The sequence below is a fragment of the Orcinus orca genome, chromosome 10 (genome assembly GCF_937001465.1).
Source record: "Orcinus orca chromosome 10, mOrcOrc1.1, whole genome shotgun sequence".
NCBI classification, from domain to species: domain Eukaryota; kingdom Metazoa; phylum Chordata; class Mammalia; order Artiodactyla; family Delphinidae; genus Orcinus; species Orcinus orca.
The window spans coordinates 33,186,324-33,200,812 of record NC_064568.1 but is presented as its reverse complement, the minus strand read 5'-3'; the positions used below and the strand labels follow the sequence as shown (position 1 = coordinate 33,200,812).

General features: G+C 37.9%; 1 protein-coding gene and 1 pseudogene across 5 annotated transcripts in view; one reads left to right on the top strand and one right to left on the bottom strand.

Annotated features, from left to right (window-relative positions):
• Nucleotides 1-14,489, bottom strand: part of ERC2 (ELKS/RAB6-interacting/CAST family member 2) — a 962,057-nt gene that overhangs the window by 299,876 nt on the left and 647,692 nt on the right. The gene's annotated exons all lie outside the window — the stretch shown is intronic.
• LOC101279888 (39S ribosomal protein L22, mitochondrial-like) lies at nt 608-1,132 on the top strand (annotated as a pseudogene).

Below are 14,489 nucleotides of genomic sequence, written 5' to 3'. Positions count from 1 at the left end.
GGAAGAGATATGGGCACATATGTATATGTATAACTGATTCACTTTGTTATAAAGCAGAAACTAACACACCATTGTAAAGCAGTTATACTCCAATAAAGATGTTAAAAGAAATATCTAGGGAATTCTCTGGTGGTACAGTGGTTAGGGCTTCATGCTTCCACTTCAGGGGGCACAGGTTAGATACGTGATCAGGGGACTAAGATCCTGCAAGCTGTGTGGCGTGGCCAAAAAACTAAATAAATTAAAAAAATAAAAATATCTAATTTCTTTATTAAAAAAATTAAGAAAATGGTAATAGGAACATACATATCGATAACTACCTTAAATGTAAATGGATTAAATACTGCAACCAAAAGACAAAGACTGGATGAATGGATACAAAAACAAAACCTGTATATATGCTCTCTACAAGAGACACACTTCAGACCTAGGGATGCATACAGACTGAAAGTGAGGGGATGGAAAAACATATTCCATGCAATGGAAATGAAAAGAAATCTGGAGTAGCAATTCTCACATCAGACAAAATAGACTTTAAAATAAAGACTATTACAAGAGACAAAGAAAGACACTACACTCGGAGGCTTCCGAAGAGAGAGGGAGAAGGATGGCGGCAGTAATAATGGATCATCTGGGTGCATTATGGATGTAGAATCTGAGGGGGAAGCTGGCCTTGGGGAAGTCTACCATTCTCGAAGACAAAGTACAGCAAAGACAAGATGTGGTATTTGGCAAAACTGATACAAGGAATGTCCGCTGACCAGGCTCTGGCTCAGCTGGAATTCAGTGACAAAAAAGGGGCCCAGATAATTAAAGAGGTTCTCTTAGAAGTACAAGATATGTCAGTGAGAGACCACACACAGTGTGGAATTCAGATCCAATTTATATATAGCTGAGTCCACCTCAGGGCGAGGCCAGTACCTGAAATGCATCCAGCACCACGGCAGAGGTTGCTTTGGAATTATGGAGAAGGTTTTTTGCCATAATTTTGTGAAGTTGGTGGAAGGCCCTCCACCTCCACCTGAGGCACCAAAGACAGCAGTCACCCATGCCAAAGAGTATATCCAGGAGCTTTGCAACTGGACCATCATTCACACTCTATGATGGGAGTATTAAGACTCCACAGTGTATATATTTTACCATTTATTTCCTAAAACCAACAAAAATTAAAGACAGACGCTTTTTATGATTTGTCATTGAATTACTGAAATATGAAGTACAACTGCTAGTTTTACATGAATATTTATAAAGCTCTGCCCATCTCTCTTGAGCCTCTGGGTATATTTTTTGCATTGGCAACTAGGAAGGAGAAGTCAGCTTTAAATGTAGTGACACACTATATAATTCAGAAGGCTTTTTTGAGTGCTGTTTGAAGGCAATGTTAGCTTTCTAGCTTGTGCCCTGCAAGTGGTAGTTTTGATACCGGACTTGAGTAGAAAGTTATAGGACAAAAAAGCTTGTCCTTATTATTTCACTTGATTTCTCTCCTGGAACTGGGGGAGGGGGTGGTAGAGGAGAGCATCCCTGCACATTGTTTCAGTGTAGTATTTTAGGGTATTCTGTAGTTCAGTTTTTCCTTTCACTGTTGGCATAGGCCAGTGGACGACAGATTATATTTTCCTTTACTGTTTTAGTAGTAACTTGAAACTACAGGAGTTTATTAGATATATTAATCTAAAACTCCAAAAATAATTTAACTTAGAATGTTTTATTTTGCTTAAATAATGACTATTTTTATGTCTCTTACCAATAATGTTTACTATTGCTTGGCTGTCTAGTTTAGGATTGATTCATTTTTCAGAGTGAATTCAATTACGGAGAGAGGAATTGAACCAGTCTCAGCCTTGCACTCTAAAATAATTGATATGTTTAGGACATTCCACCTGAAAGCGGAAAAATACACTTTCTTCTCAAGTGCACATGGAACGTTCTCCAGAATAGACCACATCTTGGGTCACAAATCAAGCCTTGGAAAATTTAAGAAAACTGAAATCATATCAAGCATCTTTTCCGACCACAACACCATGAGATTAGAAATGAGTTACAAGACAAAAACAGTAAAAAACACAAATACATGGAGGCTCAACAGTGTGCTGCTAAATAACCAAGTGATCACTGAAGAAACCAAAGAGGAAATCAAAAAAATACCTAGAGACAAATGACAACAAAAACACAACAATCCGAAACCTATGGGATGCAGCAAAAGCAGTTCTAAGAGGGAAGTTCATAGCAATTCAAGCTCACCTCAAGAAACAAGAAAAATCTCAAATAAACCATGTAACCTTACACCTAAAGCAACTAGAAAAAGAAGAACAAAGAAAACCTAAAGTTAGTAGAAGGAAAGAAATCACAAAGATCAGAGCAGAAATAAATGAAACAGAAACAAAGAAAGCAATACCAAAGATCAATAAAACTAAAAGCTGGTTCACTGAGAAGATAAACAAAATCGACAAACCTTTAGCCAGATTCATCAAGAAAAAAAGGGAGAGGATGCAAATCAATAGAATTAGAAATGAAAAAGAAGAAGTTACAACAGACACTGCAGAAATACAAAGCATCCTAAGAGACTACTACAACTCTATGCCAATAAAATGAACAACCTGGAAGAAATGGACAAATTTTTGGAAAACTACAACCTTCCAAGATTGAACCAGGAAGAATTAGAAAATATAAACCGACCAATCACAGGTAATGAAATTGAAACTGCAATTAAAAATCTTCCAACAAACAAAAGTCCAGGACCAGATGGCTTCACAGGCGAACTCTATCAAACATTTAGAGAAGGGTTAACACCTATCCTTCTCAAACTCTTCCAAAAAATTACAGAGGGAAGAACACTCCCAAACTTGTTCTACAAGGCCACCATCACCCTGATACCCAAACCAGACAAAGATATCAAAAAAAGAAAATTACAGACCAATATCACTGATGAACATAGATGCAAAAATCCTCAACAAAATACTAGCAAACAGAACCCAACAACACATTAAAAGGATCATACACCATGATCAAGTGGGATTTATCCCAGGGATTCTTCAGTAAATGCAAAACCATCAGTGTGATACACCACATGAACAAATTAAAGAATAAAAACCCTATGATCGTCTCAATAGATACAGAAGAAGCTTTTGACACAATTCAACACCCATTTATGATAAAAGTCTCCAGAAAGTGTGCATAGAGGGAACCTACCTCAACATAATAAAAACTATATACAACAAACGCACAGCAAATATCATTCTCAATGGTGAAAAACTGAAAGCATTTCCTCTAAGATCAGGAACAAGACAAGGATGTCCACTCTTGCCACTATTATTCAACATGGTATTAGTAGTTCTAGCCACAGCAATCAGAGAAGAAAAAGAAATAAAACGAATACAAATTGGTAAAGAAGTAGTAAAACTGTCACCGTTTGCCAGTGGCATGATACTATACATAGAAAATCCTAAAGATGCCACCAGAAAACTACGAGAACTAATCAATGGCTTTGGTAAGGTTGCAGGATACAAAATTAATGCACAGGACTTCCCTGGTGGTGCAGTGGTTAAAAATCCGCCTGATGATGCAGGCGACATGGGTTTGAGCCCTGGTCCAGGAAGATCCCACAGGCCATGAAGCAACTAAGCCCATGCGCCACTACTACAAAGCCTGTGCTCCGGATTCCATGAGCCACAACTACTGAGCCTGTGTGCTACAACTACAGAAGCCCGTGAGCCTGGACCCTGTGCTCTGCTACAAGAGAAGCCACTGGAATGAGAAGCCCGCACACTGTAACGGAGAGTAGCCCCCGTTCACTGCAACTAGAGAAAGCCCATGCACAGCAATGAAGACCCAACACACCTGAAAATAAATCAAATAATGATAATAAATAAATAAATAAATAAATAAAAATAAGGCAGTAGGTGGCACTCACTTCCCTCTTGTTAGCAGAAAATTGTTAGTGTTCAGCACTACCTGGTTTTCGTTGATACACGTGTTTTCATTGACAAGAGGCACTCCGTCCATGGCCCTAGTCCAGTGTTTCTCAAAAGTTTATATGTAGAGGAAGAACTTGGGGTGCTTGCTTATTAATGCAGACTTCTGGGTTTTACCCCAGAGATTCTGATTCACTAGAAATCTGTTTTAAATAAGCACTTCCTGGTGATCCTATTGTAGGGGACTGCACTTTGAGAATATCCCTCTAGTCGAATGAAGAATGTATCTTTAGCACCATGTTTTAAGATGGCATTAATTATAGATACTATTTACTGGGACCACATTATTTGACATGCTCCCTGCTATATTTTACAAATAACTATCTCAGGGTCACACAGTTTGTAAATATTGGAGCTATGATTTAAACTCTAAGTTTAAGTACCTGGTTCTGCATACCTAATGAATGTACAGGTATGTTTCTGGGCCTCCGCAATTAACCTAATGTGTGGGTAAAAAGGCAAAGGGCTCAGTGGAATAAGGCACTGAGGTTTAGGGCAGATTCATTCTGGGTCCTAAGCTATTCTAGCATGGAATCATGGAAATAACACTGGAGTGGTCGAAGGCGAACTTCATTCTAGTCCTGGCATACTCATTAACCAGAAGAACACTCTGGGCAGGTCTCCTCCCTCCCTGGTCTCCATTTCATTCATCTAGAAGATAAGAGGCTCAGTGTTCTCTGTAGACCACCTTCTTCAGAATCACTTGAAGGACTTGTTAAAAGATCCAAATCCCTGGGCCCTACTCTAAGACTTAGTGAGTCAGGATCTGGTGTGGGAGACCAGGGGGTTTGCACTTGTAATGAATGCCCCAGTGATGTGTGGCTAGAGAATCACTGCATCAGAGGGTCTCTAGGTTCTCTTTCAGTGCAGGTAGTACACTGATCATAAGTTTAGCTCAATAAATGACCAAGTGGTGAACATGCCCAGGTAAACAGGTGAAGAAATAGAATGTGACTGCAACCCTGAGTCTCCTTCATGCCCCCTGCCAGTCACTACCCACCTGTCTTCCCCAAAGGTAACCATCACCCCAACTGCTATCATATGATAGGTATTTTTTTAAAGGTTAGCTTTTGTTTTCTTTAACTCAACGTAATTTATTGGGCAACCATTATATTCCTGGTGCTGAGGATACAGGTAGTAAAAGAGGAATCGGCCCTTGCTTGTGGAGCTCAAACTCAGCTGGGAAAGGCAGAGTAATTCAGTAAATCACTAATTACAAGTCTTCACTGTGCTGAGTGTTACGAAGCAGAGGGACATAGGCCTATGGCAGCAGACATCAGGGTGCGCTGGAAAATAGTCATTGGATTTTTGGGAAAGTTTATTTTCTTAAAGACACAGTGAGGGGAAAGGGTAAAATGGCAAATGTCATATGGATCAGTAAAGAGTTATGTTGTCAGAATGCTGACTTGGGTTTTGTTTTCAACTGTATAAACATTAGGACCACTTCATCCTTCCAGAAGTAAGATGTGGGGTGTGTGATGTGGATGGGGAATATACTGTCTTTGGAGCTGACTCAGAGTTACCAAACTTTATGAGGCTCCAGCTAACCCTGAGGGGAAAGACATGCGAAGTGAGTATACTGCAAACATTGCAAAATAAAATGAATGTGTTTTTCCCTGCGGGGGAAAAAAAAAAAAGAAGGACACTACATAATGATCAAGGGATCAATCGAAGAAGAAGACATAACAATTATAAATATTTATGAACCCAACATAGGAGTACCTCAATATATAAGGCAAATGCTAACAGCCATAAAAGGGGAAATTGACAGTAATACAACCATAGTAGGGGACTTTCACAACCCACTTTCAAAAATGGACAGATCACCCAAAATGAAAATAAATAAGGAAACACAAGCTTTAAATGATACATTAAACAAGATGGACTTAACTGATACTTATAGGACATTCCATCCAAAAACAACAGAATACACTTTCTTCTCAAGTGCTCATAGAACATTCTCCAGGATAGATCATATCTTGGGTCACAAATCAAGCCTTGGTAAATTTAAGAAAACTGAAATTATATCAAGTATATTTTCCAACCATAACGCTATGAAACTAGATATCAATTACAGGAAAAAATACGTAAAAAATACAAACACATGGAGGCTAAACAATACACTACTAAATAACCAAGAGATCACTGAAGAAATCAAATAGGAAATCAAAAAATACCTAGAAAGAAATGAAAATGAAAACACGATGACCCAAAACCTATGGGATGCAGAAAAAGCAGTTCTAAGAGGGAAGTTTATAGCAATACAATCTTACCTTAAGAAAAAGGAAATATCTCAAATAAACAACCTAAACTTACACCTAAAGCAATTAGAGAAAGAAAAACAAAACAAAACAAAAAACCCCAAAGTTAGAAGAAGGAAAGAAATCATAAAGATCAGATCAGAAATAAATGAAAAAGAAATGAAGGCAACAATAGCAAAGATCAATAAAACTAAGAGATGGTTCTTGGAGAAGATAAACAAAACTGATAAACCATTAGTCAGACTCATCAAGAAAAAGAGGGAGAAGACTCAAATCATTAGAATTAGAAATGAAAAAGGAGAAGTAACAATTGACACTGCAGAAATACAAAGGATCGTGAGCGATTACTACAAGCAACTCTATGCCAATAAAATGCACAATCTGGAAGAAATGGACAAATTCTTAGAAAAGCACAATCTTCCAAGACTGAACCAGGAAGAAATAGAAAACATAAACAGACCAATCACAAGCATTGAAATTGAGACTGTGATTAAAACTCTTCCAACAAACAATAGCCCAGGACCAGGTGGCTTCACAGGGGAATTCTAATAAACATTTAGAGAAGAGCTAACACCTATCCTTCTCAAACTCTTCCAAAATATAGCAGAAGGAGGAACACTCCCAAACTCATTCTATGAGGCCACTATCACCCTGATAACCAAACCAAAGATGTCACAAAGAAAACTACATGCCAATATCACTGATGAACATAGATGCAAAAATCGTCAAAAAAATACTAGCATACAGAATCCAACAGCACATTAAAAGGATCAAACACCATGATCAAGTGGGGTTTATCCCAGGGATGCAAGGATTCTTCAGTATATGCTAAACAATCAGTGTGATACACCATATTAACACACTGAAGGAGAAAAACCATATGATCATCTCAATAGATGCAGAAAAAGCTTTTGACAAAATTCAACATCCATTTATGATAAAAACTCTCCAGAAAGTAGGCACAGAGTGAACTTCCCTCAACATAATAAAGGCCATATATGATAAACCGACAGCTAACATCATTCTCAAAGGTGAAAAACTGAAACTATTTCCTCTAAGATCAGGAACAAGACAAGGTTGTCCACTCTCACCACTCTTATTCAACATAGTTCTGGAAGTTTTAGCCACAGCAATCAGAGAAGAAAAAGAAATAAAAGGAATCCAAATTGGAAAAGAAGTAAAGCTGTCACTGTTTGCAGATGACATGATACTATACATAGAGAATCCTAAAGATGCTACCAGAAAACTACTAGAGCTAATCAATGAATTTGGTAAAGTAGCAGGACACAAAATTAATGCACAGAAATCTCTGGCATTCCTATACACTAATGATGAAAAATCTGAAAGAGAAATTAAGGAAACACTCCCATTTACCACTGCAACAAAAAGAATAAAATACCTAGGAATAAACCTGCCTAAGGAGGCGAAAGACCTGTATGCAGAAAACTATAAGACACTGATGTAACAATTAAAGATGATACAAACAGATAGAGAGATATACCATGTTCTTGGATTGGAAGAATCAATATTGTGAAAATGACTATACTACCCAAAGCAATCTACAGATTCAATGCAATCCCTATCAAACTACCAGTGGCACTTTCCACAGAACTAGAACAAAAAAATTTCACAAGGTGTATGGAAACACAAAAGACACCGAATACCCAAAGCAATCTTGAGAACGAAAAACAGAATTGGAGGAATTAGACTCCCAGACTTCAGACTATACTACACAGTAATCCAGACAGTGTGGTACTTGCACAAAAACAGAAATATAGATCAATGGGAAAGGATAGGAAGCCCAGAGATAAACCCATGCACCTATGGTCACCTTATTTTTGATAAAGGAGGCAAGAATATACAATGGAGAAAAGACAGCCTCTTCAGTACGTGGTGCTGGGAAAACTGGACAGCTACATGTAAAAGAATGAAATGAGAACACTCCCTAACACCATGCACAAAAATAAACTCAAAATGGATTAAAGACCCAAATGTAAGAACAGACACTATAAAACTCTTAGAGCAAAGCATAGGCAGAACACTCTATGACATAAATCACAGCAAAATCCTTTTTGACCCACCTACTAGAGAAATGGAAATAAAAACAAAAATAAACAAATGGGACCTAATGAAACTTAAAAGCTTTTGCAAAGCAAAGGAAACTACAAACAAGATGAAAAGGCAACCCTCAGAATGGGAGAAAATATTTGCAAATGAATCAATGGACAAGGGATTAATCTCCAAAATATATAAACAGCTCATGCAGCTCAATATTAAAAAAACAAACAACCCAATCCGAAAATGGGCAGAAGGCCTAAATAGACATTTCTTCACAGAAGATATACAGATTGCCAACAAACACATGAAAGGATGCTCAACATCAGTAATTATTAGAGAAATGCAAATCAAAACTACAATGAGGTATCACCTCACACCGGTCAGAATGGCCATCATCAAAAAATCTAGAAACAATAAATGCTGGAGAGGGTGTGGAGAAAAGGGAACCCTCTTGCACTGTTGGTAGGAATGTAAATTGATACAGCCACAATGGAGAACAGTATGGAGGTTCCTTAAAAAACTAAAAATAGAGCTACCATATGACCCAGCAATCTCACTACTGGGCATATACCCTGAGAACCATAACTCAAAAAGAGTCATGTACCACAATGTTCATTGCAGCACTATTTACAATAGACAGGACATGGAAGCAACCTAAGTGCCCATAGACAGATGAATGGATAAAGAAGATGTGGCACATATATACAATGGAATATTACTCAGCCATAAAATGAAACGAAATTGAGTTATTTGTAGTGAGGTGGATGGACCTAGAGACTGTCATACAGATTGAAGTAAGTCAGAAAGAGAAAAACAAATACCGTTTGCTAATATATGCTAACACATATATATGGAATCTAAAAAAAAAAAAAAAAAAGAAAAAGGTTCTGGTGAACCTAGGGGCGGGACAGGAATAAAGATGCAGATGTAGAGAATGGACTTGAGGACACGGGGAGGGTGAAGGGTAAGCTGGGACCAAGTGAGAGAGTGGCATGGACATATATACACTACCAAATGTAAAACAGATAACTAGTGGGAAGCAGCCGCATAGCACAGGGAGATCAGCTTGGTGCTTTGTGAGCACCTAGAGGGGTGGGATAGGTAGGGTGGGAGAGAGACGTAAGAGGGAGGGAATATGATGATATATGTGTATATATAGCTGATTCACTTTGTTATAAAGCAGAAACTAACACACCATTGTAAAACAATTATACTCCAATAAAGATGTTAAAAAGAATTATAAGCTAGGAAGGAAAGTTTGAGATGTAAGAAGAAATGAACAAAGAACATTATTTTAAAAAATATTTTTGTATATATTTTTATATAAAAATAAAAATTTTTTGTTTATAAAAAAGGTTTGTTTATAATTGCCTGTTTTTTAAAAAATAATGTCTAATCTTAATATAATATAAAAATATGATATAATTTTTTAAAACAATGTCTAATGTTAATCAAAAAAAGCATAATTAAATTACTGGAAAAGAACATGTAAGTAGGAGGTGATAAACAGAGTTAACATGTTTTATGATCTTTATGTTGCTTAGAAGAGGGAATTCACTGGCCACACAGTCAGGGATGGAGGCCATGCACAATTCAGTCACACAGTCTTCTCACCAAGTCTTATCCAACTACAACCAAGCCAAGTACCAAATCTGCCCACAACAAAGGACAATACTGAGCCCTGGGTAGACTAACAAGCTACCTAGGGAAATACTGATGACATTAGACTTCTCTGACTTTGAAGAGGTCAGTGCTTCGACTTAAACAGGATACAATCTTCCCTTTATGGATTTAACATCTCTTCTTCAGCACTTCTTCCAGGACCACAATTCTTAGACATACACAATGCCTTATCTATCACATGATAGCCTGCACAACATCACCTCCAACCATGAGACACACTTGACCATTAATGGGCCCATAACCTAGAAATGCTGATTTAGTACCAAAGCAGGGGGACGACACCCAAAAAGGCTGGGTTGCTGTCCTAAAGGAATGCAGTATATGTCTTAAATCACAGGTCAATATATGGTGCCATCTCCCCTATAGTAAGGATACATGGATCAGGAAACTGAGAAGAGGAGGTGGGAGTGCTCTCTCGCACTTAACCACCTAATAACTCACTAGAAGAAGGTTGCTTCCACCAAAGAACATTATCATGGTGTGATCAATTAGAAGCTTAAATTGTCCCACGGCCATTTTGAGCTTCTCATCCCACTGAACCAGTGAAAGAGTGTCACCATTTCTGTTATGCAATGGGTGAAAGGAAGGAGATATATAGAACCCAAGTATTCACGGGGATACCCTTAAATGAAAGTGTAACCCAGTAAGTCCAAGCCATCAAGGACTTAGATGTTGCAGGAAAGAAGGTACGGATCACCCTATGAAGTCATGAACCCTATCCAGCTGAAGTGCCAGCAGAAGGTAAGGGGATTGTACAAGAGGTGATGGAAGAAGGAAACCATGGTTACCAACAAGGCTTCTTGGCCAGCTATAGAGATGGGGACTATAGCAGTTATATTTGTTTCACTAAATCATTTCTTTTCTCCCTTTTACCCTCTGCTACCTTACAAGACTGGTGGTAGCTCAAGTTTTGGATAGGAATATGACATAACGGACATTGGCTCACAATGACACAGGAGCTGAGGTGACTTCATTCTGTGTTGGGGATGCTAACTTTTCACATGAAAGAAGGTTGAGAGTAGATGCCAGGAGGTGAGTGGAATTAACTATGCCAGATATTTTCCATTTGTCCCTCTGGATCCATCTCCATTCTCTCCTTGCTTCCTTCCCCACAGACTGATGTACTCAGGTCACATCAGTGTGCTCTCTGCCCTTGGGCTTCCAGTAGAATTAAGCTAACTGGATTGCAGGGAGGAGAGTGAAGTCAGCCCGTTTATTTCTCTGGTTCCCTCCCTGTGAGTTCACTTCGGACTAGCTGTGTCCCTTGACAGAAGGTTACTATCCCTCTCAAAGCAGCCCCATGTGACTCTCTTTTTCCAGGTTCTGGGAACCTCTCCTTCCCTTGTCTCTTTGGGCCTAGAAATGGTGACATTTCTGCCGCTATAGCCCGGGGCTCCTGCACAAGCCCTAATTGTTCCCCTATACCATACCTTTGGAATTAATTCCTTTGTAAATAAATGCTTCTTGAATTATCTTAATTTGAAATATCTGTTTCTATTGAGGCCCTGATTGACCTACTCACTGTGATTCCATGTTATATAACACAATGTCTGTGAACAACCCCTACGTGGAGAGATTTTTTTTAAACACCCATAAACCCAGACACCTGGATAATTTGTTATGGAAACAAAACTGATTAACCGTTTGGCAGTACCAGATGGGCTCAGAAAAGGTTGCTATAAGAACACTTTCTGGGTAACCAGGAAAAAGAAGGTCCAAGATGGATATGAAAAGTCAGGAACTCTCTACTTCTGGCCACTATAGGGCAGTTGCTATAGAAAGCCAGGAGATGTCCAAAAGTTTGCTAAAGCCCAGATTACTAAGTTAAGAGAAATGTTAACACAACTTAGTAGTAACTTGTCTGAGGACCAACTTGCTTAGAAAAATTTGGATAGGCTGTAATTTATAATAAAATGAGCAACTGATCAGATACTCAGAGGGAACCTGAATATTTCTCAGAGATGAAGGTTCTCAAACTCTGAGTTTACACGGGTATCACCTGGCATCAGGACAGGGTATATTATGGCAGGGTTCAGAGCAAAATGAAAATGTAGGCCTGTTGCTAAGAATTCCAAGATGATGACAGCAGAACCATCAAACCAAGCACAAGGCTCTTTTAAAACCCCAGTCCTGTGTGACTGCACAAATCACATGGCTATGAAGCCATCCCTACTTGGAGAGCTTGTTACCACACAGATCACTGCACCCCACTCCCAGAGCTTCTGATTCAGTAAGCCTGGGATGAAGCCCAAGAATTTGCATTCCTAACAAATCCTGGGTGATGCTGATCCTGCTGGCCCAGGGGCCACACCCTGAGAACCATGACCCTAGAGAACATAAAAGTGGGAAAAAAACATCAGGAGGAAATAAACATACAACCAATATATTTAGAGCCCAAGCTGATCGTATGAATAGATTTTGTATTGGATATCACAGTATGTATATCAAAAATTTACAGAAAGTTAAATTTACTCATTTATAAATTTATAGATACAAATTTAATATCCCAAATAATAGTAACTGCTTATACCACACTTAAATATTCGTTTTTTCAACAAACACTTATTAAATGTTTACTATGTGCCAGGGTACTATGCTTGCTCATTCACTATCTATGAATAGGTCATAAATAATTGAAGATATTATTCAGAATAGTGATCTCAAGTGTCAGGGAGAAGGAGAACAGAGTTGGGATGAGGGAGACCCCCCCTCCCCACCAGGCAGGGAAATAGAAGAAGGAAAAACTACCATTTTTTATAAGCATATGTCTATTGTATGCTTACCAAGAAAATATAGTTTAACAAAACCATCTTAGTTTTGATCAACTGACACATGACATAGAAAATGCATCATGGCTGAGTGATTTCTAAAAGGTAGAGAATGCCTTATTTCAAATAGGCTGAGATATTAGGTTTTCACGGGTGACCTATAAAAAGTTTATTAAGAATTAAAGACTTCTATCATATGTTGAACTACCCACTGTATAAACACACACACATAAAAACCTTCAGAACTTTTCAAATACTCTACTTGGAATAACCAAGTTATTAGCTGAGAAAATCAATGAGTCCAGGGTGATTTTTTTCTGAAGGATTAACAAAAAGTCAGACACCTTTTACAAAGAAGATTAAATCACCCCATTGTTACTTACAAAGTCTCACAAAGCCACCGACAATTTATGTTCACAAACGCCTCCTGCTTCACAGCCTGTAAGAGCCCATACCAGCTTCAGTGTTCTGGTTTCTCCTCCTGGATGTACAGTGTGGCTGGCTGTTGACTATTCATCATTATGATTTCAAAGGATGAAAAGTTTGCTCATGTGGAATGTAGGTATTCTTGACCTCTGAAATCCATTGTTCTGAAGCCAGAGAAAAATATTTCTCATACTAAACAAATCTGATAAGGTCATGTCTGGCTTCAAAGAAAGATCAGCAACCGACTGCACAATAGTCTGCAATTTCTAATATATTCTTCTCTCTAGGCCTCGAGTGTTGATAATTAACTGCCTACTATTCTAAGCTGAATTTATTGCCTTTCTATTGTAATTTTGGTACAATTAAGTAATTGTTATTGTAAAAAATTTTAATCACATTGAGAAAATAAAGTGATTTTTTCCCCACAACCTTCCTATCCCCCACTTACACATAAATAAGATGAAAATATATGTACATTACAAGAGTTTACTGGGAAGAATCCTACTGAAGAATGCTAAGAAAACTTTATGCTAGACTTTCAAAACATTATAATTAATAAGGGAAACCCCAGTTTCCAATGAAAATCTTCAAATCAAAAGTATTTTCAACAGATGAATATTTACTATGAGATTCTGGTAATGTTTTTTGCAAGGGCATTGCTTTTATTTTTCAAGCAAAGATCAAAAATATTTTGTATCTGGTCCCCTGTTGATTTATATCACTTAAACTGCCAATATTTTTTAATTCACAATGAAATTGCACAGAGCTCAATTTATAAATATTTATCTATAAAGTTAACAACTGTGAACTGTAGTGGTGTGTCAAACTATAAACATAGTCATGGAATATTGGTTCATTTTGAGAACAGATGTTGGGCCAACTCCATGATGGAGCTGATTGCAGTAGACACAGTAATGATTTAGTTTCTTTCTTTCTAGGAACTTTTAAAACACACAGGTAAGTCTAGGGAAAGCAAACCTGTACTTGAGTCCCCATTCTCCATTTCTGCCACAGTTGCAGACATCACTAAATGATCCTAGAACTTCTTCAGTTCTCAGACCAGCCTTGGTACAGATCTCATCACAGCACTCTGGCAGTCACTATCAATTGACTAGAAGAAGTACAAGCTCAAATAATTTTCTCTGTGTTTAAATCTTGTATCCTATAGTGGTTCTCAAATATTTTCATGTGTAGCATATTTTCAAATATTAGAAAGCTTGGTAGCACTCTCAAAGGGATTAAAAGATTGAAAACAATTACAAGTAATTTTCAACAACAATAATAATCTAATCTGTCACTGCCTTACAATGTCTAGCAAA